The sequence below is a fragment of the Nicotiana attenuata genome, unplaced genomic scaffold, assembly GCF_001879085.1.
Source record: "Nicotiana attenuata strain UT unplaced genomic scaffold, NIATTr2, whole genome shotgun sequence".
Classification (NCBI taxonomy): Eukaryota; Viridiplantae; Streptophyta; class Magnoliopsida; order Solanales; family Solanaceae; genus Nicotiana; species Nicotiana attenuata.
In genome coordinates, this window is record NW_017673286.1 from 129,327 (window position 1) to 135,004 (window position 5,678).

At 37.1% G+C, this 5,678-nt stretch overlaps 1 long non-coding RNA gene across 1 annotated transcript; it reads left to right on the forward strand.

The window, feature by feature from the left end:
• Positions 1-261: 261 nt before the first annotated feature.
• Positions 262-1,443, forward strand: LOC109215941. Its single transcript, XR_002066425.1, has 2 exons — positions 262-673; positions 756-1,443. It is a non-coding gene; the product is annotated as an uncharacterized LOC109215941 (long non-coding RNA).
• The last annotated feature ends 4,235 nt before the right edge of the window (positions 1,444-5,678 follow it).

A 5,678-nucleotide genomic window follows, 5' to 3' on the forward strand; every position in this document is an offset into this window, starting at 1 on the left:
TGCTCCTACTTTAATTTTGGATTGTTTTTAAATATTTATGAGTAATTTGAGTGAAAATTTTAAAAAATAATTTTTTAAAATTTTTCGAAATTTGAAAAATTTTAAAATACATTTTCAAGGAAAAATTAAAAAATTTATAAACAAATGCCGATTTCAAAAAAATAAATAAAACTTTTTCAAAAAAAGGAAAAATTTATTATGTCCAAACGGGCTCTTACTCTTATTCGTCTATGAAACAAAGCAAAAGATATCTGGGGGCTTATATATATGTGGTCCCTCTTCTCTACTTTTTATTATCTAAACGTTGTGGCATATACTAACTTCTTCCTGTTTGGTCTAGCGAGCGGCCGGTTTTGTTGTATATCCTAGGGCTTATCTTTTTATTATCAGCTTTTACTTGATTTATTTATTGTTGCATATGTTAATTTCTTGAAGTATTTAATTTTTTTCTCACGATCTTCGTTCTTGCTATGGAGGTTTGGTCTGGGAATGGTAGGTGATAGGAGTTGAACAAAGTTGATGGGTAGTTTTGGGTTAGTTTTTAGACAGGATTAGGGTTGTGGTTGTTATAAGAGCGTGCATTGACTTTTTTGTCCTTTTTATGTTTGGGTGATGTAAGAAGATTAGGGTTTTGAGAGTGGAGTTCTCTGAAGTTCAACAGAGTATCTAACTGGTAAAAATTAAGCTGCTGACCTATGGATCCCTCAGCCCTATCTATCTATAATTCCAATAATAATACTAATATTGTTGGATAGGTTTGTGGCTTGCATATGTCAGGAGCTTCATTATTCTAAGTTGGATCCCTTTTTGGATTGAAGGGAGCTCTACATTCATCTCTCTTCATCTTATTTTCCCTATAATATTATCCTTTTAATTAGTCTGTCTGCTGTAGTTTCTTAGATATTTGTTATACAGTCTGCTTTCTCTGTTTAATCCAGTGCTACCTATGTTTTTAAGATCTTTAACATCTGATTATATCCAGTATTTCTTCCTATATTTTAGTCGATCTCCTCTAGATCTTGTTTTGCTATTTCTGGGTTCTGAAGTATATATGTAAAGATTATTTGTTATGCGACATGCATTTTTTTTTATATTTGTACTATTTTATAGCTAGCTACTCTTTTAACTTTATCATCATTTGATTTCAGAAAAAAATTTGTAGATCAGAGAGTACCAGAGGAGCAGCTTTCTGTTGTCCAGATTTGAGACGCTGAACAAATATTTCGGGCATTACATTCCTTCAACGTTGCAACTTGAGCAATAAGAGTGTTTATTTGCTACAACACCATAGTGTAATTTTATTTTTTTTGTATTGCTGAAATTTTTTAACTTCGGAACTTACAATCTTACACTGCAATACCAAATAACTTTTACACTATGTATTTTGGTGTTGTATATATAAAATAAACTCACAATTTTAGATGGTTGTTAAGCTTTGATTTAGCTTATTCTTATTCCTTTGATGTTATTGGCATTAAAAATGCGATAAATGCTGTACTATTTTTACAGGGGCTAGCTAGGCGAAGTTAATCACTTAATTACTGGTTCCTTTATTTCCTTGGTATACTTGGGACTACTACTTAGTAGTAGTAGGATTTATTATTGGTGTAAAATGGCTTACAGATACAATAATTCCTGTCTTTGAAACAGTTTGAAATTCATTTTTTTGTATTACTATAGATACTTGTACAAAAGCTAGAACTTATATAGTAGTGTTGTTTGTTTTGGGATAAAAGTTTAGGGTTTTGTGCACCCTCCTCTTGGGAGGAGTGATTTTATTTTCTCTTGGGAGAGCATTCATCTCCTTGCTGAAAAGCTTTCCAATAAATCAGACTGGTGCTTGTGAGTTGTGACAACTCAATAATCTCGAGGCCTGTGCTCGTAAAGCTGTAATGTGCAAGTCCGCACGTCAAAGGAAATTAAAAATTGTTTTCTCGTATCTAGATTGTGTAATATTGAGAAATTAAGAGCCCATTTGGACATACAAAATTTTTCCTTTTTTCAGTTTTGTTTTGAAATCAATGTTTGGTTATCAAAATTTTACCCATTTTTTCAATTCAATTGAAAATGAATTTTCAAATTTGAAAAACTGGCACCCCTTTTTCAATTGAAAAAGGGAATTTGCTAGTTTTCAGTTTTACAAATTTAACCTCTATTTTTAAAATATATAAAATGACCCCCATAAGTTATTAACCTACAACTACCCAAGAAACACAAAACGCGCAAGTCTTATTGCAGAGTGTGATATTCCAACATGGCGTTCTCTCTTTAGTGTAATGATCTAAAAAATTTTATCGATTCTGGTACTCTTTGTTTGCTGATAGAATTTTTATCACTTACTTTCCATGGGCATGAAATATGACACTTTTTATTTGATCCATCTATTTATTTTAGTTATGCTTTTTTGTAGTTGATAATAGGCTATATATATGTTATTTACACTTCAACTGTGCCATGCTTTATTGATGTTTTAAAGACTAAATGATAACAAAATACTCTAATTGGTGTTCTTTGCTTCGCAGGGACTAATCCAAGTTAGGAAGAGTCTATAGAGTGTTTTGGAGTCAAAAAGGTGGATAAAAAGCCAATCAAGAAGACCCCGAGCGAAAATAAGCAAGAAAGAGGCAAAGAGGACTGGGCTTGAAGCCACCGCGACCGCGGCTGGACAGCGATGGGCCAAGGAAGTGAGGCAGAATATTTCTATTTCACCGCGGCCGCGGTGGATTGTGTAACTGCCAAGAATTTTGGGACTAAAGTGTAAATCGGGGAAAACTTATCACAACCCTTTATAAACTCAACAAACTCGCCCAAGCAAGGTTTAAGTTTGTTTTTAGATTGATTTGGAGGCTAGAACAAGTGTGAGAAGAGCAACCAATCATTAGAGTTTTTCTATCTTCTCTTTATTATTTCAATTGCACATTATGAATACTTTTGTAGTTTTATCTTGCTTTGCTATGCGTAGCTAAACATTTAATCTAGGGTTGATGGAACCAATTGTTGGATGAAGTTTTGACTCAATTTTGTTATAATCGAGCCGGGTTTATTATATGATTGTTCAACTATATTTTATAAGGTGATTAATTGAATGGACCCTTGATTAATCATGTCTAATTACCTTGTGTTGCTTGAGAAAGAACACTAGGTTAGACTGCTGTTGAACAACACCACTTTTGGGTAATCGAAGAGATTCATTACTTGAACTTAAAAGTGGGGTTAGAGATAACGAAACTTTGGTGGGATAATTCTGAGCTGCATAAATTATCAGCTAGAGTAGTTCGAGAGAATGCTCTAGTAAATTATTGTAGTTGATCGAGAGATAATTGCAATAGCCCATAGCTCGTATCCTCATAGAGTAATACGGCAAGATTATAGCAAAAGAGTTAAGACCTAAACTAGCGATTGGGGAAATCAATACCCTAGACCTTTTTACCATTGAATTATCTTTGATTCAGCATATTGTTAGTTTTTATATCATTTTGAATTAGTTAAACAAAAACCCAATATTTATTGATAAAAATCTTGCATCTGGAAATTGATTGAGCTGATAATAATATCACCAAGAGTTGTAATAGATAGGTTAGTTCCCTGAGGATTCGACTCCGGACTTAAATACCGGATTATATTGACAACGACCGCTTTGTCTTTTATAAGGCATAGTTGGGCGTGATCAAATTTTGGCGCCGTTGCCGGGGAATTAACGGTGTTATTTATTACAACTTAGAAGTAGTGCTAGAATTATTAGCTTAGATCAAATTTCTACGGTGTTAAATAATTTTGCATTGAAATTCTCACGTTTGAACTCTTGTGTGATTCAGGTGTATGCCTAGGAATTCTTCGAGGACTGGTGAACTGCTCGAAGGACTCTCAGACCCCGAGAAAACATTCAGGGCATTAAACCATGCCAACAAGAAGGACAAAAAGTCACAACAAACACACCAACTTGAAATTGAAATGGGAGATAACGTCAACGGAAACATTAGGGATGACCAAGCTGACCCAAACGTCAGAGTGGTGGCACCTCTTGTGCCAGAAGCTGCACTTTATGATTGGGCACAACCAACAACTGACAATCTGGCCACCGCCATTGTTGTGCTCCCAATATAAGCAGCGACATTCCAGATCACCAACAACATGCTGCATCTTCTGCAGAATAAGGGATTGTTCTCCGGGTCACACATTGAAGACCCTCAACAACACCTGAAATTTTTTTTGTCGATTTGTGTGACCCAAAGGCAGCCAAATGTGACCCCAGAAGCCATCAAGCTGTTACCGTTCCTGTTCTCTATGACTGGGGAAGCTCAGACTTGGCTGAATTCGCTTCCAATAAATTTTATTGTCACGTGGGAGGAATTAGTCAAGCAGTTCCTGAACAAGTTTTACCCGCCCAACAAGACTGCAAGATAGATTGATGAGATATTGCAGTACAAGCAGCAGCCTACTGAGTCCTTGCAGGAAACTTGGGAAAGATTCAAAGAGATGCTAGTGAAGTATCCCCACCATGGTATTCTAGACCAGATGCTCGGCTAGAGATTCTACATGGGGTTAGCAGACAATTTAAAAGCCAATGTAGATGCTTCAGCTGGGGGTGCATTTTTAGCAAGACATTCACTGAGTGTAAAACCCTTCTTGACAAGATGTCCCAGAATTCGGGGTGGATGACGAGAGGTACGACCCTGGCACCGATAGTGCATTCAGTTCCTCTTGACCCAAATAATTCCCATGCAGAGAACATAGCCACACTCATGACTCAGATGAGTATACTGACAAAGAATATTGATGAGATGGGTACAAAACAAGTACATATCGTTGACACAACAAATGGAGGACTGTGCACACCTTGCATTAATCAGTCTTATGTGTGTTCATGGAGTGAGAAGGTGACAACCAAGGGTTAAGAGAAGATATGAATTATGTCAACAATTTTGGGGGCTAGAGACAGGGAGGACAACAGTGGATACCAGCACCCAATCAGCAGTACAGACCAAACATGCCACAACCTGGAGGCATGCAGCCCCCAAAGCTAAATGGTGCCATATCAGAGACAACAGGGCTATCCACAGTAGAACCAGCAACAGTTGGCATATCAGCCGCCTCCTCAGCAACAGGATGGCAACATGGTAGAAATCAGGGGTATGCTTCAACAACTCATTGGAACAAATGGTAAGATGCAGGAAAAGTTGGCAGTGCATGACTCAGCAATGAAGAACATTGAAACTCAATTGGGGCAGCTGTCCATGGCCTTAAATAACCGCCCCCAGGGAACATTGCCAGACGACACGAACATTAACCCCAATGAGCAAAATCCGAATCAGCTAATGGCAGTAAGTCTCCGGAATGGGAGAGATTTAGACAGAGACCAAAAAGTCGCACAATCCAGCAGAGAGACTAAGCCAGTCACTCTAGTTCCAATAGAGGTAGATGAATCAGCAGAACTTACTGAAGTGGTGGTTGAACAGGTTCAGGATGATAAGGGTAAGGCTAAGGTGAGTGAACAAGCTGCAGAACAAGTGGTACCTCTTGTGCCACAAAACCCCAACAAAGAGAAGTCAGCAAGCAGTGCACAAAGGATGATACCTGCACCATTCCCTCAGAGACTGGTAAAACAAAAGAAAGAAGATCAATACAGGAAATTCATGGAGATGCTTCGTCAAATTCAATTGAATATTCCTCTGATGGAT